The sequence below is a fragment of the Hirundo rustica genome, chromosome 4 (assembly GCF_015227805.2).
Source record: "Hirundo rustica isolate bHirRus1 chromosome 4, bHirRus1.pri.v3, whole genome shotgun sequence".
Classification (NCBI taxonomy): domain Eukaryota; kingdom Metazoa; phylum Chordata; class Aves; order Passeriformes; family Hirundinidae; genus Hirundo; species Hirundo rustica.
In genome coordinates, this window is record NC_053453.1 from 70544524 (window position 1) to 70571286 (window position 26763).

A 26763-nucleotide genomic window follows, 5' to 3' on the forward strand; every position below is an offset into this window, starting at 1 on the left:
AGAAGTACCAGAAACAAAACAAAAGCCCTGGAGTCTTCTAAACAACAAGCAGTCTCTGTGGACTCTCATGCACCTGGAATGATTATTTAAACAGCCTCCAAAAGGGCAGTGTATATCCTGATACGAGCTCCAGCAGCAGGGTTCTGCCTTTGCCTCCACAGCGAGCAGATGGAGAAGCAGTACCCTTCAGTGAGGTCTGTGGAGACAAAGGGAAGACATGCACCAGACATGTCTCAGGCTCCCAGCCAATCCTGCTTCCAGCTTGGTAGGGAAATCAGCTACCCTGTGCTTCCCTTCAGTTCAGCTAGAAACTTCTCCTATCATTTAGTTCTTATAAAACAGCTGCTAACATGAAGAGCAGTACAATACCAGTGTCCTGCAGTCTTAGCCCAAACACAGCTGAGTGGCTGTTACCTGGGAGCTGGTCATCCCATCCCATCCCATCCCATCCCATCCCATCCCATCCCATCCCATCCCATCCCTTCTCCTAAACAGTGATGCTCACCTTCAAATACCCCTAAAATTGTCCTCAAAAATGAGTTCACATTGCTGCCATTATTAGTTCAGAAGACCTATCCAATTTCAGGCTTTTCATGTTTATTAATTAAAAGGTGACCAAAAATGACGTTATCAAAGTCTGCATTGAATGGCTCACTTTGTTTCAGGATGGTTAAAGGTCCCCAAATAGAATTGAAAAGGCCACAAGTGTTACAATATTATTATTATTATTATTCTTTAAGCAGACACCAGTTTGTCATAGACTAGATTCAAAGCTTGAGGTCATAGTCAAGCACACAAAAGAATAGCTGGCTTTTTTCTCTTTCAAATTGTTGATATGAAAGAGACAGGACAGAGTAATTGTTTAATCACTGGCACATTGCTTTAAATCTCATTCTCAGCGCACACAGAGAAAACAAAAATGGATGGAAAGGGCACTGAGGCATTTGAGTTGAATGATGGCAGGTCAGCAGCCATTGCACAATAGATTTAAAATGTAGCAGATCAAGAGCATCACATTTGAAAAGCATTACGTGAAGTTGATCTCAACCAGGGAGATGGTTAATATAATAAAAAGATGGAAATACCAGCCAATGTGCAATACCACGAAATGGATTGCATTGGGAAAGAAAGATAGGAAATTGAGGATGGCATATATATTTTTGCTACTCTTTAGAGCACTCACTTTGTAGCAATATTTGCCTACTTTAATAAATGTTATGTTCCAGAAGTTGACCCTTTCAATTAAGAAAAAAGTGGCAGTGTTGCTCAGGAGAAGCAGTCCCTGAGACCTCAACGGGGCAAGGCAAGACATCCTGATTTCCAGCTAAATTCCTGTACATCCTAGCAGCACAGGCCAAGTTCATTGGCACAGCAGGTAACTTTTTACATAGCTAATATTTTGTACCTACTTTGCATGCAGAGCACTCTAGTCTGGACAATCCACCTGATCCCAAAGAAAAGGCAGGAGGAAAGTCTTTGTGGTTCTTACAGTCTCCGAGGTTTGCCAGCCACTTCACGCAATTCGCTCTGCGAGGATTTAACATGCCTCTCTTATTCCTGTGATGTGCATTAGATTTTTAACGTAAATATTTAATGTTTGCAGATCACAGGAGACCACGCAGCTGAACAGATTATAAAACATGGTAAAGTTTAAAGCAATACATAGCAGAGTAGTAGCTGGCACTCTGGGAGGTTTATGAGGACAAGAAGCCCCCGGTTTTCTGATTGCCCTCACTGGAGTTCTGTGTCAGAGTAGCATGAAAGAGCAATTAAAAAGTATTTAATATGTACTATTAGGTTTTGGGTTGGATGGGTACTAGAGGAGAAAGTCACTGTCAACAGCTGGAGAGTTAGGAACTGACAGAACAATCAACAGAATTCTGGAAAACCTCTGGAAGTGCAGCTGGAATCGGGAGCTATTCAAGATAACAGTGGGAATTTAGGGGATAAATCTTTTACTTTTTTTTTTTTTTTTTCTTTTTAATGATGTAAGGCTCAGGGTTACAGTCCCAGCTACTTTTTATATCCACGTGAAGCTCTGTGGGCTACCAGGACTCGAGCACTTTTTCAGTACTCAGATCTGAGAACTCAAGTTAGAAGGGAGCCACAGGCTTTCATGCATGTATGAAATGCGAGTTAAGAAGTTCCTTCATATTCAAGTTCCTGTGAATCTGTTCATGTAGATGGAACCAATTTGGCTACTTACCAAAACGATATCAGAATCTGCCCTTTGATTGCCAGGCAGAAAAGATCAGGCAGCTCACTGACTGATCAAGTGATTTGTTATGACCTAATTGTATATTTAGATGTAAATGTTGCCTTTGGATTTGCCTCTAAGGGCACAATCTGACCCTTTCCTTTTTTTCCCAGCTGAAATGAAATTATGCCTAAGTAACACATCAAAAGAGGTAGGAATTTGCAGTTGGCACCATTTAAGGATTTGTATTATATGTTGATATTACATTAATTAGATATTCCCCCTGTTCAAATGATTCAAATCTTCTTTTATTCAGGACTGAGAAAAAGAAACATGGCTTGTAACTAGAAATTAAGATATGACGCAGCATTCAGCTGCAGCTTTTGCCCTTTTCTTGAAGCTATCTTGCACAAGTGACAGGACTGGGAGAAAGCTTGGCTAAGAATACTCCTAGGTCAGGGAAATGTACCAAAGCAATACATCACTATTCTGAGTAGTGATTTCAATAGGACAGTTGCTTGTTTACAACATTCAGCAAATTATATTCAGGATTGGGCCTGACAAGCCTGATTTTGTCCAAGGAACTAAATGGGCCAAGAAATTAATCATACTGAGAGCTACCTATGTAAGGATATCAGAAATCCATCATAAAATCAGGGCAGTTTTTTAATATAGTCTGGCTGGACTTTGCTGCTGAGTGTGGTATAACAACTCTGTGAATGGACAGAGAATTTCATCCCTGGAGCTCAATTCATTAGCCTGTAACAAGCATTCATGTTATTGCTTTGAAGCAGGTGAAGACTTGCACAAGTAGTATTTGCCCCATTTACAATATACCGTATTTGTGTATTTTAGTTGGATATCTGGCTATTAACAGGGAACATTTACAATTAAAAAACAGTACCCTTGCCTAAAAAGTTCTGATTTGACAAGTGAAGACTTTTTACAAGTTTCCTGGAAGTTTAAGAGCCTCAGAAAATGATCACAGATCGCTAACATGTTATCTTCTATTACAGCTAACTATTTCACTCTGTTTTTATAAAATTACGGGGATTTTTAGGAGCACCCTGTCTTGGCTAGAGGTTGCAGCTTTCCTCCCCAGACACACTGGTCTTCTTTTCAGTGAAAAGTAAACACTGTCAAATCAGCCAGTGTTCTGAACAGCCATCATGACAACTTCATCTTAGTATGTCAACGTACCAAGTGCTTCTCCTGGATACTTCCATGGGCCAGATCCAATGGCCCCAGAGCCAGAGTAATTTCCAGGACTGGAAGCAGGTCTTCCTGCTGGCTAGATAAGAATAGCAACAAAGAGGATGTTCCTCAGAGGAAATAAGGGAGACAGAACCAGTGAAAGAGGGAGAAGACGCGACCACACGGAGGGGGATGCTGGAAGAAGTCAAAACAGAAATGCAGAAGGAAGGAGGTTAAAGGAAACCAAGAGATGTATTGATAGCAAGGAAGGACAAGACAAGAATTGGAGCAGCGAGTGACTGAGTTTATACCCCAATCCATCAAATTTTCAGTCTCTTATTTTATCCACGTTCGCAAATACACACAGATTGCTCTGCCATTCTCCAGAGCCATGGAGGCCACCCAAGATCTTTTGCTTCAGGCCTAACACTGTGGGCAGTTTGTTTTCATGCCAGCAGTTTGCCTTTTCTTGGGGTTGTTTTTGGTCACACTACTAGACATCTGCAGCTGTTTTGTAGCAGTCTGCCATCCACTGTGGACCATAGGTGGTACAGAGGAAGGAGGGGAAGACACCAGAAAGGAGCCAGGTAAAACTATCAGGTTTTGCCAGATGCTTATTTAGAGAATCCAGGAAGCCACGAGCAGCCAACTTTTGCCAATAAACACTACTGCAATAAATTTTTCGCAGTGCTACAGATCTGGAAAAGCCTGAATGATCAGAAAGTATTTTTGGTTTTTTATTTGTTAGATCCAAGGAGACAAGCTGTTATTTTATTGCTCTGCGTAGATGCTCCTACTTTGATGGACAAAATGTCTAGCACAATTGGACCACAAAGTGACATAAATCCCAACAGAACAAAAATATATCCATTACCTACGGTATGTCTGGAATCAATCTCTGTGAGGGATGATTATGGTATTGACCTGAGATCTGTCAGTACATTTTCCTCTGAGAAGTCCCTAGTGCTTGTAGACAGAACCCCTGTGGGGGTTATCTTTCATGTACGCCAATATGAACTGAAGACTAAAAATTTGCCTCATGTGTGTTCTTTTCATAGCCAGATTAAAACCATTAATGTCTATTGAATTAATAGCTCAATACGAGTTGTGCTAAAAGCATAAAAGAAATGAATATATATGCTAGAAGGAATCTATGTCACCAAGTCCTCAGCAAGAGACACTAAGCAAGTCACTCCATAATAAGAACTTTCACACCTCAGTGCTCTGTATACCTGGATAAGCTTCAGTAAATATCTGCATAAATTTGGTAATTAGGCTGTCAGCAGAAAGGAAACAAATGCTGAACAGGGCATAGTCAACAACAGGAAACCCTTAGTGCCTAAATGCATTGTAGCTTGTATTTATTACAGACCCTCATGTTCACCTGGAATTAGTATAGGCAGATTTTTTTTTTTCAGATTGTCTTTGAGTCCCTGGGGAAGATGGATCCAGCTTGAGTGCAGTGATTGCAAGTGGATTAACCACCCAGAATTGCCTGCAAAGATGACACCATCACCCAGACCCAAAAAACTCATCCAAAGCTAAAGAATTAATTAATGCACATCATCAGTGCCCTGCCAGAGAGGGAATAAAACCCTACAGAACACAGACCTTGTCAGGTAGCCCTATGTGGACTACATGTACAGGTGGAAGGTGGAAGAATCATTCTCTTTATCCCTTGGACACTAACCAAAATAAAGTCAGGAATTTTAGTTTGCTGCTAGCTAATAGGATTAAAACCAGGTACATGAAATTTGAGAATGTCTCCTGACACTTCAGGCTCTTTTGGCAGTTTGTTCATCAAGACAGGAGTGAAACCATATTATGAAAAGCAGTATAACAAGCTAAACACCACAGCCCTGGGCCTTCATGCAATCAGACTGTATCACACCATTTTCTCATACACCCAGGAAAACTGAGATCAGCTGAACAGGCCACAACAAAGTACTCAGAAGAAATGCATGCGATGCTTCAGTCTTTAAGGAGTTGGAATCACAGCTCTCCTTGAACACAGAAACATAAAAGGGAAATTCAAAGTCAGCTCCTCTGCTTGTGACACTCATTGTTGCTGGGGGGCTGGGACCTCGCCCTCAAGAAAAAAATCCTTCTCTGGCCAAGATCCTCAGCACTTTTATCAGAGATGGAGAGCCACAGAGAGGAGAAGCTCGCTGATAGGAGATGGCAAAGTTCCGCCAGGAATCCCAGCGCTGTCTGCCGTGTCAGAATAGGGCTGAGCATGTGTTCGAATCCCAAAGAAACCTGGAAATGCCAGATTTAGATTGCTTTCAGGCCTTGTGATGGTGTGCCCTTGTGGCTGAATCCCGTGACACAGTTCAGGCTTGGAAGCTACACTTCTGATTTTTAAGACTCAGTGGATGCCCAGCCTTACCCTGGGGAGAAGCATTTGAAGAGCACCAAGTTCCTTTCTATTTGCATTTTTAAAAATTAACACTTCAAGTTTGTCTCAGAAGTTTTATAAACTAAAACATTTGCTGTTCATAATCAGCATAAAGATGTATAATTGTCTTGAGCTCTTAGATAAGAAGATGAGTTTTACCTGGCATTCTGCAGCGATTCCAAGTTTTAGCATCATAAGAGCGTAAAGGATCGGACATGGATTGCACATTACAGTGTCTGATGCATTAAAAAGAGGTTTTCCAGTCATTTTACAGTACATCTGCAGCCAAGCTGGGACTATAACTCCATCAGATTGGAATAAATAAATATTTTGCATGCTTACAAGCACCCATAAACAAAGTCAAATGTGCACTTTTCTACAAGAACTCACAGAATTTGTCAAGCATGGGTTGATTAACCAAAGAAAACTGCAGAAAGGGACACGAACATTCCCATACCCACCCTGTAGTGAAGTGAGGTTAAACCCCAGCAGGAGGTGAGTCTCTGACTGTCAGGGGTACTAAGTGACAGTCCTCAGCCAAGAGCTCACCCTGGCTCTGCCACAGGGCTTGCTCCTGCCCCAGCACTCCACTGAAGATCCTGCAAAGCACTCACTCATATTTAATCATGGAAGTACTCTGGACATTGCAAGATCAAGCCTCAATGAAATATTTAAGAGATGTGCATACAAAAACAAAGGTATGACATCAGGAATAGCCAGGGAGTCTAACAAATTGCTTTAAAGGAAAGGAGATCTGCAAAATGATATTAAGGAAAACAAAACAAAAGAAAAAAAAAAACCAACAAACCAACAAAACAAACCTTCTGGGAGAAAATAATTCAAATATCTTAAATTTGAATCTGGTAGGGTAGCAACCCCCTGAAATTATGTACAATAAACATCACTGCAACAGACGTGAGGGCAGCCGAAGCAATCACATGAAAACTCAGGTTGCACTGGGAAGTGCCGAGGTAACTTCAGCTACAGCAGCACAAAGGCTGTTCCTGTTTACCAAGTCCCACATAAATCTCATCAAGCTAATGTTAATTTCAAGAGTGTTTTAGCACAGCTGGGAAAAATTCATACCATAGAAACCTTAGCTTTACAAAAATAGTAGTTTCTGAAGTATGCTAATTATTTTATAAGTATACAATGACTGGAAATAGTTTAAAGGAAAACAGAAACAAGAGTGGATTGAAGCTGTGGGTTAAAATTGAGATGCAAGATCTTTCAGTAGAAGCATACAAACGTTTTTAGCACAGATTTCCATGGTTTACTACATTCTGCTTCCTCTATTCTCCCCCTTACCAAACTGCATCAAAATTTAATGAGGAAAAAAAAAAAAAGTATGGAAAGGGAAAAATAATTATGGTAACAGACAGAAAACATTTAGTGGCCATTAAAAATCTGAAGATGTAATTACAACTATTTATATTACATTAGTAATATAAATAACACACACTTTATAAGCACAGAGATATAATCTTATCCTAAAAAAAGTTTACATTTGAAGACAATGAGCATGAGGACCTGGGCCCCCTTGCTGGGCAGGGTTTCTGGTCAACACCTATGGCTTTATTCACCACTGAGATGTGCAGCCAAACAACTGAACTCTCTAATGGTACAACCATGGTTTTTTGGCATGGCTGTCTCTGTCGTGGAAATACACTAACTCAGGTATGCAGTGGCAGTTACAAAGTATTTTTAAACTGGTCTCAATTCCGTGTTTCTTCCACACTACTGCTGGAGAAAGAAGATCCCAGAGTCCCTACATTTCTATTGGCTCTCAAGAGGAATAGAAGTCAACTAATTTAAAAGAAAATTCAGACATTTTACTGTGGACTGCCCTGATTACTGAGGCTTGCTGATCATTCCCTCCCTGACCCATGTTGTACATGGGAATTTGTTATTCCTGGTATTCCTACAAAACCAGGAATGACAGCACAGAGGTACTCCTCATGCAAAATGTCCTCTCCTTTGCCTAATGTCCCAAGCATTGCATAATCTTGGAGAATAGTTAGTTGGAGAGTAAAAGAGAAAGAAAGTGATTGCAGAGTAGATCATCTCATCATTCTGCTCATGTTGACTTTTCCAGGCCAGTTATCAATATCATCTGTATCACCTGAAGCAAGCTACAATTCAATATGCTGGAAACTCGGCAAGAATATACCCCAGGAAAGGAAAGGTCCAAACAGGAACTCTCTCAGAAATTCCATCAACTGGGACTAGAGGCATTGCTGTGCAACTGCAGCACGGGAGACACAATCCTGATGGGCCAGTCCTGCTGTATATAGACACCAAAAGCTCAGATGTGCCCAAAGTCGGTACCTCTGTTGGAAGACAGGTGTGTCTGCTGATCCTTAAATGCACAGAAAGTGACAGGGATCACAGATCACAAAATCCTCCCTCCATCCATCCACCACACAGCAGTTCTAGGGATGGAGTTAACTCTCTTCCTAGTAGTTAGTACAGTGCTGTGTTTCGGATTTGGGATGAGAATAGCATTGGTAACACACTGAAGTTTTAGGTCTTGCTAAGCAGTGTTTACCCTAAGTCAAGGACTTTTCAGTTGCTCACACTGCCCTGCCAGGAAGGGGGCTGGAGGTGCACAAGAGGCTTGGGAGAGGACACAACTGGAGGAAAGTTGGCCAACGGCTGAGGAAAATACCAGGCATCACTGGGCTGGTGGTGAGCAATTGCTTTTTATTTGCATCTCTTGTTTTTCTTGGGGTTCATTTTTATCTCTTTCTGTTACTTTCCTTTATCATTACAGCAACTGATTCTTTTACTTTAATTTAATAATTAAAACTCACGAGTTCTCTCACTTTTACCCTTCCAAATTCCACTGGAAGGGGGAAGCGAGCCTGTGCAGTGATTAATTGCCAGCTGGGGTTAAACCACAACTGATTCCCTACTTGCTCTTCGGCAGCACCTGAAGGAAACTGGAAGCAGAGTGACTGCTCAGATGCAATGATCTTCAATGTCCAAACAACAACCAATGTAAAATTTGATTCAAGCCATGCTACAGGGCATGTTTTCAGCGTTTTTTGGCGGGGGAGATGATGCTCGCAGAATTAACTGCAAAACTCCCATTATTAATAGAAGTCACACAGCTAAATCCCCCACAACCTATAACAAAAATATTGCCTTACATTTCTCTCTGGTATCACTCCTGATCTGTGCTGACAGCACTCTCATCATGAATAACATTATGTCAGGCTGCCCAATGATTCCTGAAACTGTCAACAGTGTTTAAAGTCAAGTTCTCCAAACTTTTTAAAAGTTAATCATCTTCACTCTGGAAGCATAAAAGTTGAATGCAATAGAAAATGTGCAGATTCACAGCAAGTTTTATTGACTTGCTGGCCAAAGACTTCATCTAGCTGCTGAAACATTTACATACTACAAAGCACTATCTATAGAAAGGATGTCCTTAAAGGCCAGAATATACATGAGATGGCAGAAAGAGTTGAGAAAGTGTGCAGAATAGTGCATAGTGTACTTGACTTTTACACTAAATTATAAAAGCCTTCAGTCAATCCAATGTATGCAATCAGCCTAGTTTAGGGAATTTCACTGCAATACCATGTACAAACACAGCTAAGAAAGAAAAACTCTTGAGAGACCTTAATTTCCTTGTCTTCTGCTGCAATCTGACTTACAATGCCACATTTTTCAAAGCATAAAAGCCCATCAGTACTTCAATTTCCCTCAATTTTGTTTTTTTAATTACTGCTCATCAATGTGATGAAAAGTTCCAGAGTGGAAAGCCTGAAGAAAGAGCAATCATCGTGCTCTTTGCTAGTTGAAAGTGTAAATTTTCTTTACTAGTACGCCTTAAGCAGGTCCATAGGGGGCACTAGTAAAGAAAATACCTTTCTTTCTGAAAGGCAGCCAATCAACTTTGAATTTTTAGGTGGCTCAATTACAAACAAATACATATATAAATTGTTTCAAATTGAGTTCCTGATAAATGTTGTGTACACTTTAAACATCTACATTTAACATCCTTTTCTCATTACTTTTGCACTTCCCTTTTGTTGTCTAAAGGGGTGTTTTCAGCAATAATGACATTAACTTGTACTCCAGACCTCCAAACTATTGACCTACACATAGCTAAGATTTCAGGAGCTGATCCAAAGTGACTTTCTGAATCTTCTATTAGCCTTCATTACCCACAAATCATATAGTCTGTGCCTCTCTTTCAATTAGATTACATTAGGATTCACTTTTAAAAAGTTGAGATTTACTGTTAATGCCCAGCTGAATGCGCTAAAGAAGTCCAGAAACAAAAATTCAAAGAAAAAAAAGGATGCAGGAATTATTTTATAATGCCAAGACTATTATGCCAAGCTTGCATTTTGGGATTTAATTTATTATTTTCAAATTTTACTTGCTGGCAACACTTCTATTTTACTCTCTGGACTGTTGAACCGAAGCATTTTACAAAGCAGCCAACAAAATCTCTGTGCACTGCATTGAAGTCCTCTTCAAAGATGTCCAGCATATGTTTTTTTTAAGAAATAGAGAGTGTATCTGTCAGCTTCTCTCAAGAGCTAATAGGGAACAGTTCCATTTGCAGAGGAAAGCACAGTTATTCTTCTGGTTCCGTATTAACCCGGGAAAGCCTTTAAACCATGGATATTTCCTCAAAATCTGTTTCTACTGGTCTTTTTCACTTCTGAAAGAGCATAAGAAGGATGAAGTAGAATGGGGAAAGAGTCTCATGGAATGCCCACATGACGGGGCCTGTCTTAAGGAAAGCTCTTATCTGTAAGAAATGTATTCAGTCATGAGAATCTAAACATAGCTCCCTGCTCACAAAGAAAATACAAATGATACACAAAAGTCCTCTCATTTTGGGACTGGGTAACCACGGATAAAAATAAAGTGAGGAAGAGGTAAAAGTGATCACAAAGTGTTTGCTTGAAGTCTTTTCAAGTGCCCTCAGTCAAGCCATTGACATGGTGTGGCCTAGAAAGGGATAAAGCAAAAGAAGATCTACTCATTCCCGTGTTGAACACTGGCCTCTTAGACTGAACATGCTTCCTAGGGAACAGGAGGATTTTCTCTCTTTCCCTCCCCTCCTTTCTTCTCTTTTTTCAGAAGCCAGATAGCTGTACTGGTGAGAGTCACAGAGGAGGTTACTCATTAGCACCACCTTCTCTGAGAGCAGACATGCACCAATAATTTTGTCATCTCAGGGGATCCAGCCACAACGGGCACATCCCATGTTTGCCAACAACTGCACTAATGTTCCATCCTATACCACGTAAATTCCCTTCATCAGATACATTTGGCACAGTCCTGAAATGTTTTTCGATCCAGCCTATGCTGTTCAGCACTGCAATTACAACAAAGGAAATAATGATAAATATATAGAAAAAAAAAAAAAAATACTGAGAGTGAGCACTCAGTGAGCACTGGATCAGGTGCTCAGAAACAGAACAAGATCCTGAACAACCTGAATTAACTTCCAAGCTGGACATCCTTTGAGTGAACAGTTGAATCAGATGGCTTTCAGAGGGTTCATTCCAACATAAATTCTGACTGTGCTGGTTTAAATGGCCAAAGTGTGGTTTAAGTGGCCAAACTGCCCTATGCTAGTGGCTAGCTGAGGGTTACTTATGTGGCAAACACTTGCCATGCATCCCATTCTCCCAGGAAAATTAAGGTGAAAGAAAAGGTAAAATTATTTGAAGTGCCAGACCAAGCAACATGAATTACTGTAACTTGTCCCTCCAAGCCCTATATGAAAAATAATTACCAATTCTTAGAATCAACAAAGATCTCCATACTTCCAATGATTATTCAGAAATTATTTTGGTACAAGAGTAGGTTTGCCAAGATGAAATTCATTCAGGGGTTGCTTCAAGCTCTGCTTGAGTGTTTATAACAACTTTTATGCAATCTGACATTCCAAAAAGAACTGGACGGTAATGGACTGGAAACACAGGGAAACCATTACAGAACATAGAAAAAAGAGTTTGAAAAGAAACAGAATTTAAGAGCAAAATTTCTTTAACTGGCTCTGATAAGGGACTGGCTGAACAGAAACGCTTTGAGGAGCTTTCAGACTAGCAAGATGACCCTCTGCACTGCTCCAAAACGCAACACAAAAGTTGGGATGTGAGGCTGAAGAAATATTCCCCCTCTGGCTTTTGTTTTGTCAGCTCTGATGGAGCCAGGCAGACTTTACACCAATTAGCAATGAAGATAGAAGGCCTTCCAGGGAAGCATTAGAGTCTCCAGGAGAAAGGTCCTGGAGCTACTCTCTGGAAACCTGTCCCCATCCCATGCTCCAGGCTGGTGTTAGGGGGACACCACCCTCGGTAGCATCTCACCTTCACCATCTCAAAAAAACCCAGCTGGCTGAGGCATTAAGAAATCTTAGCTGTAAATCAGGTTGATCTAGACATTTATACAGTACTGCAGATCTTGGCAGCAGTGCCAGGACATGAGAGGGGTCTTCCTTGGGATAACAGATCTCCACTTCAAAAGCACAAAACAGATCCAAATGTGTCCTTAGGAGTTCATACAAAGACATTGTTGTGATGACAGTGCTACAGAACTGATAATAAATGCTCCACCCTTTATGCTGGGGCTGAAGCAGACACTGATCTTTCCTGAGACTTTAACAATACTCTGTGGATATTCTTCCACCTGTGTAGCTTCAGCATTCAGTAAAGCTCTTGGGTCATCCTGGAAATGTTTTCTAAAATTTTTTTTTTTTAAATTCTTGAATCCTGATCTTCCTTTTGTTCTTTCCTTGATAATTCCTAGTTGGAGATAATGCTCTTTGGTGACCAAATGCATGTGTAGCACACCCCAGTAGGAGTAATATGACTTTATTTATGTTACAGTGTCTGTTTAACAAGTAATGGGCCCCATTATTTGTCCACACCCCATCACTGTCAATCTTTTCCATAAGATGCAAGAACAATGTAGGCCAACAGAAATTAATAAATTCCCACTCTCCACCCATCTTTAAGAATAGGAAGGCTAACTAGAGTCGCCTCAAATTATAATGCAGTTCAAAGTAGCATTTTAAACTTGTTATGTGGAATAATTCTGGTTCTTTCGAATAATGAGTGAAGATTTCTACCCCTCCCCCCTTACAATTTTGGAGCATTCTAAATTTCTGGTTTCTTCAGAATTAACATTGCTACTAAAATAGAAAATCGCCATTTAAGAAGCTTGCAAAACATTCCTCTTCCTTTCTTTATACTGCTAAGAGTCTCTGATTGATACCTCACTCTCTTCTCACTGCAAATCTTTCTCTCACACAGTGCCAATTTTGTATTGCAGGGTAGTGTCCTTCTCTTTTTTGCACACAGATAACACAGAGTCATTTTTCCTCCCTCACCTCATTTTACGGCATTGCAGAATTACTGTGGACATTCTCCTCAGAGCGTGGAAGACTGGGCTAATTGTCTGTGAGGTGACAACTGCTCCATCCACACGCCTGCAAAACATCTCAACAAGTCTCTCCAAATAACAACGTCTAGTATGTTTGATTTCTCACTTGAGAGCTCTTCTCAGAACTCGTTCAGGTGTACCCAATGAGGCGTGTATTGAAACAGAATAGGTAAGGGTTAAATGTTCTGCATATACCCAGAGCCCTCCACCTCAAACTCTTCCTAAAACACTAATTAATTAATTAAGACTCAAGCCATTCTCCGTGGTGGAGAAATATAGCTTTGCCTCCTTTATAAGTCAAGGTCCAAGGCAGAAATAGGCCAAATTAATTGGCCAAGATCCAACAGAAAGCACGTGGCAGAACTGGAAATTCAAACATGACTTTACTTCTAAGTTCCAAGATGTCTCACATTCCCCACCCCAAAAAAAAGCAGTTGTACTTTCATTCATTCTTTCCTCCTGAGCACTTGTCATTTTGTAACTTGATGACCATCATTTCCAGTTAGAGGGAGCAACACATCACCGAAGCAGCTCTTAGAATCGTCTTTAGAGGAAGAAAATGTAAGTGCAGTACTTCAGAGCAATGCAGAATAAGAGGTTTAGAGTTGTTAACCTGATACTTGCTCTGATTTGATCTGCACAGTCCAGGTTTGGAAAGCTCAGATAAGCTAAAATTGGTAACTTTGATATTTTTGTGACTTCATGTCATCATCCATAACGCTACTGTATAGTAAAACATTATACATGATGACATAACACCTGGAGAAAGCATTGTGCTTATCAAAAGGCTGTGGCTTTAACCAATTCAGTTCAAGACCTCGTGAGCATTTCTGAGCTTTTAGCCAGGCTCTATCAGCTCTGGTTATTACCTCTGTCCTTTTTCTAGCAAGCCGCTCCAAAACAGGAAGAAAATAATGCAGCTGCATTGTCTACCCAATGCAGAAGTTACAGAAGGGTTTAATAGTTTGATGCACAAGAAAGATACAGGTCACTGTTGCCTGTTGTGGCATGACCTTGTGAAGGTAACCAAAAAGAAACTTAAAATAAAAATTAAAAAAAAAAAAAAAAAATCAGAATGATCTGCCTTCACAGACCTCTGCCTTTTGTGCCAAGGCAGCTCTAAAACATGTGTCAGGGAAGCCACAATAGTGCTAATGAAAGAAAGTGGAAGAAAAGTTGTCTGTCTCTCTAAGAAAATCCCCATCACATCTACAGTAGACGCTCCAAGCAACTGTTTAGTCCGAAGTTTTAACCGGCTCCTTAAATTCACCATCTCTGGGGCCTGGCTGCTTAATAAAGACTACAGGGTGTTGAGAAGCACAGTATATTATTTCATTAAGTGCTTTTTCGGAGAAGGGGATTTAGAAGTAAAACTGCTGGCTTTGTGTGGCAAGGTTATGACCTTTGACAACTTTGGAGCTTATCTCTTTCATCTTCCCACTCCCCCGAGACCCCGAACTTGCGGAGGGATGGAAACGGGTAAGCCGGGGCCAGACAGAGTCCAGCATTGTTGTGGGGCTGCCTCCTCTCCCTCTCCCTCTTTCCCCTTCTCTCTCTCTCTCCCTCTCCCTCTCTTTCTCTTTTTTTCCCCCCTAAACAAAACAGATCTGAACTGAGCCAAGGAAACAAAAATGTATTGTTCCTCGCAGATGGAAGCGAGTGTCGCCTAGGTAACCAGATTAATCTCCTTTTTCTCTCCCTTCCTCTCTTGTAGTGCGGTAATCGGTGGGCTCTTTTCACAAAAAAGCCAGCCTCAAAGCTGGGGCTCTAACTAGGTTCCTAATTAGCTGCAATTTACAATGAAGACAACATGATGAGATAATAGAAATTTGCAAAATAATGACATACCTCAGCAAAATATTCCTCCTCCTAAGAACCATTTTTATACAAAAACAATAAAGAGGGCCCTTCTAAAGCAAAGCTGGAAAATGGTGGTGTATTATGTGACACAGAACATTATTGTTCGCCTCTTGTTCCCCCAATCAACAGCTTATTGTTTGGCATCTTAAATAAAAATGACTCAAATACAGGCCACATAATGATCTCCATTGCGCTAATACACTGTATATACAGAGTAGTCAAAAATGTACCCAAGCCAAGGCCAGTGGGGCTGATAAAGTAGCAGGGCCCAGAAAGGTAATTTACAATACAATGCACTAACTATTATTGCTGGCCTTAATCACACGTATCTTCCTGATTTCTGTCAGGATGCGCTCCGACATCAAAAAAGGGCACTTGAACGGGGGGCAGCCAGTTAATGAAATATGATGGCTCGCATTTGTTTTCATGTGGTGGTTGGCTCAAACGAGGCAGCTCCAGACTGTTAGCCAACAGTCTTCCCTTGTGCGACATCAAAGGCTCCCATTGATGGCGGAGAGGGAGGGCGCGGGCAGGGGGATCGCGGGAGACAGCGCCGAGGGAGGAGCGCCGGGCAACTCAAAGGACCATTAAATCCTAATCTCTACCTTATGTCCAAAAGAGGAGAGCGGGGAAGCAGAGCGGGCTGGGGCCGACCTGCCCCGATTCCAAGAGCGTCAGCACCTCCAGACGCGGGGCAGGACAGGCACGGCCCGCGCGCCGCTGCCAGAACTGGGCATTCGGCGGCGCAAGGCTGACTTGTCACTGCAGACGTGGGGAATACCTCCCTGCTGGAGCAGAGTTCAGGGCAGTTCTGATCCCAACAGGAAGATTTCATGAATAGCAACAGATTGTCTAAACTGTCAGGAAGAACAGCAGCATCTAAAGTCACTCCTTATTTTATCTGTGGGCTCCTCAGGGCTGATCGGTGCAGCTGCAAATATTGAAGAGCTGCAGATATTTGAGGATTGTCCCTCAAGTAAGTACAATCACGGCCACTTTGGACAAGGATGGAAAAGCATTACCATGCACCCTGACCTGGTCTTTTGGTTCCTGAGAATGGCAAGAAGCCTAATTTCTTTCACAGAATAATTGAAAGGAATGAGTAATGTCATACTATACAGAGCAAGCCAACTGCTGAAAACTACTGACAGGATACATGGCTCTAGCAAGCTCCTGCAAGACAGGTTACAGCAAGGGTTAACCATTTCAAGAACCACTGTAATTCCACTGCCATCTGTTTATATAACTTCTTTCATCTTTCAGGATCTCAAAGAACTAAATGGTATTGTAAGTTTGTTGAGGAGAGCCACTGACTACATCAATGCTGAACATGATGCTGTGCAAGAATAAGGAAAAGAAGATTTTAGAAGTACCCCAAACATACCACTTCAAATGACCACTGCCATGAGGTTTAAACAGGACACAGGACAGACCAGGCTTTGGGGTTTAAGGTATTATTCAAAACACTCATATAAGAAACACATTGATCCTGAGAGCCTTTAGGAGCATAATGTGACACCTTTAAATCAACAATAGTGAACATTCAAACAATAATTAAAAAAAAAAAGAAAAAAAAAAAGAAAAAAGAGGTATGCAGATTTAAGACACAGAACAGCCCTGAAAATAGATTTCAGCTTTGGAATTGGGTCTGCTATAAACAAACACACCCTGGTCTGCAAAGATTTCTAGGAAAAAAGAGAAGGTGGTGGACAAATGTGAAGCATTCGGTCTTTAAATAGAAATAAACAGCAAGTAATAGATGTTCAGATTCTCGTGTGCTTAATCCTATTCTCTCCATGCAAAGTGTGATTCAGCTGCAGAACAAGGTGGCATTTAATGTAACAACATCAAAACTGCTTCTGAAAAACAAAATAATGTCTAAGGTACTTGAATTGCTTGTCAGGCAGCCCTCCTCCAACTAATGCTGAGCATCTTCTTATCCCACTGACTTCTCCCAGCACGGGAGCTGGCAATCTACCAGAAGTATGCTGACACACAGGATCAGGCAGCACCTCCGAAAAGAGCAGGAAAGTGCAGAAAATGGCTTTGAACCTGTGAACCCAGTTTAGTGTAAATCCCGTGTTGACATTACTGATCACAGAAGTCACTAGTACTTCTTTGCGCCATCTGAAAGCCAGATCTAAAGATTTGTGTGTTAGCTTGTTGTTGTTTGTTTGTTTGTTTCCACACGCTATATACATGTCTATGGAAGGCTAAATATAACCTGTTCCTTTCAGGCTCATCTGAAAAAGCAGACCCAGTTTAAAATTTAGATTTCGAAACGCAGAAATAAGCTTTTTACTTGGCACATTTTTCTCCTTTGGAGCTTACACCGTAGTACTGCTTAATCTATCAAGAGGTTTTATCATTGCATGCTTAGATAATCCTGTGTGGAACAACCTCCACGGACCAAGAATTCAGAAAAGTGGGAACAGTGTTGTTGCCCTGTATATCCCATGCCAGAACAGCAGCTCTGCATCTGCAGCCTGGTATGATTAACACCAGCTCTCCATTTTATACAGAAAACATTAGCTCTTCCAGCTCCTTGGATGGATGAAATAACTCAGCAAGAGTTAGTGTCCCACATTAACAGAGCTCTATCTGATATTGCAGGTGCATGGTACAAATGGAATTCAATTTGATTTCTGTATATTCAGCATCTGAAGGTTTGGGAGCCTAAATATTAACCTTTTCTCCACAACAATCCTATCCAGAGCACTGCACCCCAGGAGGTCAAAACACTGGGCATAAACCTGCAATATGAATCCTGTTATTCCTTTCCTTCTTTTTATTTACTTTTTAAGTTAACAGAACTGTTTGTGTAAATAAGTGATGCAAGGCTGGACACTCAGTATATTTTCTTTTCTAGCATCCCGAGTGTCTGGCACAGGCTGTGTTATCCAGGATCTATCTGAGATCATCCACACCATTCCCCTGCAATAGCACCTGTGCCCTTGTGGCCTTGAATGCCTCTCACAATACAAATTTACAACTGGCTTTTGAAAATTACCCAAACATCCTTAGGTATGAGCAAAATCTGGCATGAGACACAACTGCCTTGCCTTTATTTAATTATGATTATTACCACTCCCAGGCTTTGGGGAGCTTTGTGTGTGTCAGCACATTTCTTTAGCATCTCTGATAGCCTTCAATCTTCCTGCCTTTTATACCTTTGAACCAGTTGCAAACAGCAAGGAAAAAAGTACTTTAAAAAACCGGATCGTTCAGGATACAAGAAAATCCAACGCATCTAACTTAAGTTTAACGCTCTCCGACTCTATTCCTCCTTCTCCTGCACCCCCCAGGGGAGGAATGGTTTAAATCAATAACCAAAGGCTTCAGTTTTACAAACCCTTGAGTCATTAGAGCTCTGAGTCCTCGGTGCACCAGCCCCAACCTCCCCCATCCCTGCACACACACACACACACACACACACACACGTAACACACACAGAAAAGACACGCTGGCAGCCTGGCATTAACAATGTTCATTCAGTGCTCTTTACTTAAAGGAAAAAACAATTAAGTGAAACCTTGAAGTAATCTCATTCTGCCTATTTAGCCTCTTCATCCCTCAATGTGTGGTTAGTAAGTGTTGCAATCAGGGGCTAAGGCCTGCTATCATTCGGCCTTAATTAAAAAAGACACAAGCAGTGGAGCTGTGAATTAGAAATGTAACAACGCACTACCCCTGATTAATTCGAGGCTCATGTTGGATTAATAACTCCAAACAAAGAACAAAAGGAAATTGTTATGCGAATTGCAGTCCTCCCAGGCCAGACAAAGGTCAAATCACAGGATTTCAATTTCATCCGGAGTCGCTTAATCAACTCCCTCGGAAGGAAGACCATATGCAGTCCTGAAAGCTACCCATTGTAGTCGTGTTGTCACTGGACCTGAGAGACAGCACAGAGATAATCCCAGCTATTCCCCATCTTTTCTCCGTCTTGTCTGTTCTTTTTCTTTTTTCTTATCCTTTTTTTTTTTTTTTTTTTTTTTTTTTTTTTCCCCAGTATGACAAAAGCCCTTCATTAGTGCTAATGATTAAGGAATAATCTGAAGCCAGGACAGGATGGCATCTGTGGGAAAGTGGCTTTTGTGGCTGCTGCCCCATGGCAGCATCCTGGCTCTCAGCCCCCATGCAGCTGCAGAGGTAGCTCCACATTTTGGAGGGGGGGGTCTTCTGTGGCAGGAGCAGAAGCCACAAACCGCTGTGCTTCGTTCCACGCCACGCAGTCGCTTACAACAAACAGCACTTGGGGGTGGGGGTGTAAAACAGGATGTCTGGGACACATTCAGTGTGCTGCCTACATCTCAATGCAGAGGTCTTTTGGGGATGTTAGCTGAGGAAGAAGGACATCACTCGTCTGAAACCCTATCTCTGACCAAAACTAAGCCACAAAGAATAAAATCCCATATTTTCTTGCTGTTGACACCCCCAGTGAAATGATGACGGAGCAAAACAGCCCTGACTTTTCACAATCTTGGATATACTGTCCTTCCAGTGAGCAGGAACAGAGCATGTCCCCCTGCTCCCATCGAACATGACTTATCGAGTAACTCACATGGCAGAGCATTTAAAAGGAAAGTTCAGGTCTGCTTAGGAATCTGGCACCTCATGCCAAAAGCAAGCCTATAGAAGTGAAAAAAGAGCAAGAAAGAAGCTTCAGGGTGGGGACCTGCAGCATGAGGTTCATTCCCACCCTCACTGCCTTCTGGAGGGGCTCTGCCCATCCGCTCAGTCACATCTGTTCGCCACACAGCTGCCAGCAGCTGGCCCAGCCTGGACGGGGCAGATTCCCTCTCCCAGCTAGATCCATATTATTTGTCTACGTTTCAAAAAGGCAAGCTGGAACATCTCAGGTTTTAATTCATTGGGGGTTTTGTTGTATATTCTGTAACAGCAACACAGTTTGGGACCAAGTTTTACAGTTCCCAGGAATCGGCTCCAGCAAGAGGCCAACAACACTTCCCACCTTGATGTAGACCTCTTGATTAACTCAAACAAATCTCTCCTGATTTTCATGGAAATGAGATACAAAGATTCAAGCGGCAGTTCTCTTTTAATCTTAAATTCTGGTTCAAGTAATATTTTGTGTATGAATTCCTTGGTGTAGGATTGCTGACAAATGCACAAGGACTCTCTCACTTAATTTTACCAAGAGATACCTTAAAGCCCAATAAAACTACACAAAACCTGGTACTAGCACCTGGCATCAGTAGTTTCCAAACCTGCAGGCACTGAAGAACAGGAGTTATGATAGGGATATGGAAACACCTTGAGAGATGCAAATGAAGATTCTGTAGAAATCTCTTACCTGTGTTAGATGCTGGAGTAAAATTGCAGGTCACTCAGTGAACTTTAAAGAAGATCCTGTTTTGACTTTCAGCTTGGGATCATCTCCATTCAATTCTGTCACAAACCACACTTGGTCCTCTTGCCACGGGGCTGCTCACACAATTGCTGCCTCTGAAATAGCTGTTGGAGGGGAAGAAGAGGTTTGTGAATTGCCCAATTCTGAAGCCCTTTTCTACTCAGAAATATTCCAGTTTTAAATATTAACCCAAGACGTGACAATTCAACTTCTCTGATGCTTTCCTTTTAAGTAGCTGTACTCCCTTGCTTTACATATTGATTTCTTAGCATGCAGCCAAAATTAAGATGAAATACCTACTGTGCCATGGAAAAGGAGAGTCATATACTCAGAAACCCCTTTGCCTGTGTTATACCACGTCATTAAGTCCAAATTACATAGAATGCAAATTCTGTTAGAAATGAATCCTTCAAGCATTCCTCCAGCTCCAAAATGTATTCATAAAATAATTTTTGAAATCTGTTAATATCAGAAGCTCAGCAACAAATTAACTCACACGCACTCCCCGTTATTTTAGCTACTTCCACTCTTCAGCACAAAAGTAAAATGAAAGTTTTTAGTGTGCAGCTCCAAAAGTTTAGCCCATGTATTCATCTGTCAAAGAAGGAAACCTGTGCACATATCCCAGTAAGAGTAATAGGAGGACAAGATTTCCCTTCCCATTCATGTTGAAAGCCAGTTAAGGTTGGAGCCTTCAGTCTAATGGGAGAAAGACTGGTCGCACGTTTCTCATGCATTCTAATTACTAAAGAGCGAATAAGTTTTCTCTCCAAGAGTGAAAGAACCACAGAATCATTTAGGTTGGAAAAGACCCCTGAGATGACCAAGTCCAACCTTTGATCACCACTTTGTCAATTCGACCACGGCATTAAGTACCGCATGCAGTCGTTTCTTGAACGCCTCCAGGGACGGTGACTCTGCCACCTCCTCGGGCACTTGGGCACTCCATTCCGATGTTTAACAACCTTCTCTGTCAAGAAATTCCTCCTGATATCCAACCTGGACCTCCCTTGGTGTAGCTTAAAGACACGTCCTCTTGTCCTGCAGCTGTTGCCTGGGAGAAGAGGCCAATCCCCACCTGGCTATACCTTCCGTCAGGGAGTTTAAAGAGTGATAAAGTCCCTCTGAGCCTCCTTTTCTCCAGCATAAACAACCCCAGCTCCTTCAGCCACTCCTCACAGGATTTACTCTCCAGATAGCACACACTCAGGAATTTTTTAGGCTCCCACTTCACAGTACTAGTCCCCAGGCCCATGAGATGACATTACTCCTCTCAACACAGGACATGCACCTCTCATTTATTGGTGTGTGCAAATAAACACAAGACAAAAGCTGATGTATTAAAAAAATAGCTCACCACAATGATGAAATACATCTACTGCTATTGTAATTCCACAAAAAAAAAAAAAAAAAAAAAAAAAAAAAAAAAAAAAAAAAAAAAAAAAAAAAAGAAGAAGAAAAAGGCACTTAGGACAGCTCTCTTCTGCTTTCTAGAGAAGAAGAGAATCAGGGGCAGCATCTGCTCTATCCCAGCCAAAATCCAGGCACAGGCCAGGTATGCAAAAGCTCCTACAACCTGCATCAGATGATAACCTATAAATCTGCTGAGGATGAGGAGGAAAAGAATTTATTTAAGTGGCTGCAGACCCAACCAGCCCCTACTACTAAGTTTGGTACATGCACTCTAAGTCTTGAAATCAAACTTTGCCCATCTTCATCACTCCTGCAAACACTGTGGCAAAAAACAGCTTCCAAGGAGCTACACCAAGTGGGACAGGCATAGCCCAAAATATTCCCCATTCCACTTTGGGCACAACTGCCTCCCTCTCTGGCACAGCTACACAGAGTCGTAGGGACGACAAGGCAAGCCCTGGGTAAGCTACACCTGGGGACCATCAGAATTCCCTATATTCCTATGCATTACCTCAAAACTCAAGTTGGTTTAGAGCCCATCCCACTCTCCTTGCTCCTCTCAACCATCTCTAAAGCCTTCTGAAATTTTATAAATCCCAAAGTATCAACAACAGGCGAGCATTGAAAGCTGCCCTCAGCTTGACTTGCTCTTTCCTTTGAGGCAATCGTCTCAGAGCTGTGTACCTGTATCTTTAAGCAAATAAACCAACAAATTACCCTGATTTTACTTGACATTTTCCCTCATCCTTTCCTTTCACCTAGAAGATGCCTCTTTCTCTTCCTTTCAACTCAAACAAGCCACCAGTGAGAAACATTCCTCCTCTGTAGCTCTTACCAAGTGTGAAAGAGCTTTCACATATCTTTACCTCACTGACCCTTCATCTCTTTTCAAATCACAGATAAGAAACAACATTTTCTTATCTTGCTAAGAACTGGGAAGACCTTCCACTTCTATTACAGTGTTTGCCACCCCTATTAAACACCCTAAGAGTCTGCATGAAAAAAAATTATGCACAAATATGGTAGTTCTCTGATAGATTCCAAGCAACCAGTTTTTCAGTGGATAGTATTCCAAACTGTACTGCAAGCAAGCAGCTGTGTCAAAAGATTAAATATGATGGGATGTGCAGAGAAAACCAGTTATGTCACGCCCATTTGTCTCTCCCAAAGAAAACCAAGCCAACCAACCAAAGATAATGTGGATTCTTCTATTCACCTTAACCAAAATGCCACTTCCACTAGAAAGACAAAATCACGACACAGCAAATTAGGTTTTACACCTGGATAGCTTTTCCAAAGAAGTCCAGCACCTTTGTTTAAGCTCAACTTAAAGGACTGCACTCCATTTCTAAGAGTTGCTGGGTAGCTGCTGTTCTCCCTCTCAGAGGTGGCTGCCCCTCAGTACTGGTTGTCATTAAGCAGGGCAAGACATAATTTCCTTTCATCCCAGGACATAAAAATATTTCATGAAACAATTTTTTTTTTCCTTTTCATTTTTGGCCAGCTTTAATAGTGATTATGGGGATTGCCAACTATTGTTATAAATCTAGAAACACAGCAGTAACTTCCTTGTACAAGAATTTATAATATACTTTAACAAAGTTATCAGGAATCTTATCTAATTCTTCATTACTATGATGAGATATTACATAAAGGAGTAAGACTAAGAGTCTATTCATGCAGTATAAACCTGGAAAGAGGTTCCAGAAGCTTAAAAGGACTGGATCCCATAAATAATTTCACCTTTGCCTTTTCTTTTTCTTTTAATTTTCTTGTGAAATCTGTCACCCTTGCTTTGATGCCTTTGATTGAAAGGCATTGTGTAAATGACTCACATTTGCGCAGCTCTGAAACACGAACACCAACAAAAGCCAAAACATACAATTTGGTGTATTTGCTTGCTGACTAAACATTTTTTCCTTGTATCTCTCTCTGCTTGGAGGGTAAATTGTTAGTTTCAAAGCTGAATGACTGCTTCAGTGAGTTGGGTAGCAGACTATTGGTACAGTGAGATAATTAAGGGATCTTAGTTCTTAAACAATGCTGATAAAACAGAAATCCCTCTCCCTTTTTTCTGGATTACCTTTAGAACTGAAATCAGAGCACGTAAAATGAATAATAATTTGCACCTTCTGTGAATGATAAAAGATTGAATCAAATTTTAACTAGAGTCTATTTGTAAATCCCTCAGGATGACATAATTACTATTCAACACATACCTTAATTAGCTGTACACATCTATTTCATAGTATTTAACAGATTTAACCAGCTTCTATTGTTGAATGGATGTTCCATTCTTATCAAAGTAGAAACAATTCTGAATTTCCTAAACTGGAGGAAATTTACTCACAGAAGTTAAGAAATGATCTGAAAATTACTGTTTCTGTAGTCAAATAGGTTTTGGTTGAGTTTGTTTGGTTCTTTTTTTTCATTTTTAAAGTTGTTTCAAATTCACCAATGGTACAAAGGATTGACAATGCACTGAAGTAAATTACTGTTGCTACTGCTTCTTTCCTTTTGATGAAAAAAGGTCATAGTTGCATTGTCTGATGAAAAGAGAAATCTATTCAAACTTTTGCATAGAATTTGAAATTAATAACAGGCTAGGCTAGGACACGATTTCTTTTCCTTGTTTGAATTACAGCATGGTCTCACCTCTAGAAAGCACTGCTGCTTTCATTGCTCCATCATGGAAAGGAAACAGGATGAAATTTGGCCAGCCATGCCTTCAGGTGAAACTGAAGAATTAGCATGTGAGACCTAGGTGCTCATGTTGTGCAACAGCAGGTACTTGCTCAGCTGCAGAGGCTGCTCCTAAAACCACTGAGATCTACAGAACAAGGCTTGGTCACACACGCAGCTGCCATGAGCTGAGGCTCGATGCAAATCACGGGCACAACCTTCTCTAAAATCAGAGAATCCCAGAATCTTGTAGGTTGGAAAAGACCTCGAAGGTCATGGAGTCCAACCATCATCCTAACACTGCCAGGTCCACCACCTAACCACATCCCAAAGTGCCACTTCCACCCTTCTTTTAAATATCTCCAGGGATGCTCAAGCAAATGAGAAGGACATTTGCACGTGGTATGTTTTCATATTTTGCCTAACTGCCCCAAGTGAGATTAAAATGTTTGCTTAAATACTTATTTTATACTCTGTGTCATTTTCTTTCTGTTCTCCTAAAAGTATAATGCTAAAGACAGCTGACTCTTCAGACAACTCACTGTTCCCAGAGCCAAATCCAAATTAAGATAATGAACACCCTGGGAAACGATGGAGGCTGAGCTGGGGGAGAGGGAAAAGCAGAACTAGAAATGCTTTGCTCTCCCAGACACCTTTTTTTAATTGGTTTTACTGGGATCACAGGGGAGCCAAGACCTCCGAAGTCACAGTAAGGGAGCACAGCCAGCCCCTAAGAGCCTAGGGAAAGGGAAAGACCAAGCACATTGCCCTGGCATAGGAGAAACTTGAGGAGAAGGTCTGATAGATATTTTAGGTGCTACCCCTCCCAGCTACCCAAAAGTCGTCAGGCCAGACTTAAAGTCCTAAGGTTTACCATAAACAGTAATGCTTAGAAATATACAAACAAACAAAACCCCCAAACCAATGCCTTCCAGTGCTTTTGAGATCCTTTTATCTTCCTTTTACTTCTCTGTCCCCATGTCATATTTCCAAGTTTTTCGCTTCAATTCCTTGTAGCAAAAATGTGGGGGTTTTTGGTTTTTTAGAAGTGGAGGTAGAAATTCTTACATCTTCGTATTATCTCATGGCAGGGGCTTTGTAAGACTTGTTACATATTGTAAGTTTTACAATAAAATTGCAGACATTGTGTGGGGAAGCTAATCTGTTTTGCCCCTGAAACAGAATGAAGTAAAACAAAATAAAAATAAACTTATTCAGTTGGGAATGCTTCTTTCTTCATAGTTACGGTTCTTCTTCTGTGTATGATGAAAGTGTAAATGCCCAGTCATTAAAAATTTAAAAGATACGGATCACTCAAATATATCAATCTGATCCCTTATCTTTCTCAGCAGATTTAGAGATGGAGGGGGGAAAAGAAAAGGGAGGGTGTGGTATACATGCCAAGGTGTTTTATACTTTACCAACACCTCTCTTTGAACCTCAGTTTCCACCCTGCCTTGCTGTAGTTATCAGCTGAGACCCAACCAGGGAAGGTAATAGGATCCCAAACCTTTTGGAAACCCTTTTCCACTGTAAGTACTTGGAACATACTGGAATGCAGAGTAGGCTGGAAGCAACTGGGAGCAGGTTCCTCTGCTTCCATCATGCAAAAAAAAAAAAAAAAAGGATGCAATCCTCTGTGCCAGTGCCTGGCCACCAGCAGCCCGCTGGTTCCCCCTTGCCAGCACGCCATGGGAACCTCATCTGGAGGTGACAAAAGGATGGACCTCACGTTGCTGCACTGCATATCTATCCTCAAGTCATTGCCTGGGAGAAGAGAAAAGCTATTTGTGCTCTCCCCAGTAAACTTGCTCTCCTTGGTTTTCCTAACGTTATAATGGAAGTTCCCTGTCTGTCGTGTTGCTCACTTGCTTTGCACTGGAAAAGTGGCAAATCACAGGGAGAAAAATGGTGCAACATGCAATCACTGTGTAGCATTAGCACAGTGCTGGATACTTTCTAATTACACAGAATACTGCTGATGTGCTTATAAAAATAATCATATTGATTACTTATATATATCCTGTTGGAAAGAGAAGTAGTTCGGGCTCAGCCAGCTACAGAGGAAAAAACTACAGGAGGCCAAAGAAAGATTTACAATTCTTTTCTGCTTAAATGACATCATCTGTGAGGAAAGATACATTTTAATGGAGCACTGTACAGAAGAACTTTGTGAGAGTAAAAAAAAAGCCTGATAGTAGATCCAGAGAGCAAACCCATGAGATT

The 26763-nt window shown here is 41.2% G+C and overlaps 1 protein-coding gene across 20 annotated transcripts in view; it reads right to left on the reverse strand.

Annotated features, from left to right (window-relative positions):
* SOX5 (SRY-box transcription factor 5) overlaps nt 1–26763 on the reverse strand; it is a 504910-nt gene that overhangs the window by 309856 nt on the left and 168291 nt on the right. For 18 of the 20 annotated variants that reach the window (XR_009207758.1, XM_058420241.1, XM_058420243.1 and 15 more), the window contains one exon: nt 20386–20546. The gene's annotated coding sequence lies outside the window, so the exon portion shown is untranslated. Of the gene's footprint in view, nt 1–3403; nt 3489–19080; nt 19701–20385; nt 20547–26763 lie in introns of those variants that run through there. The other 2 variants (XR_009207759.1, XR_009207757.1) reach the window with 2 other exon arrangements.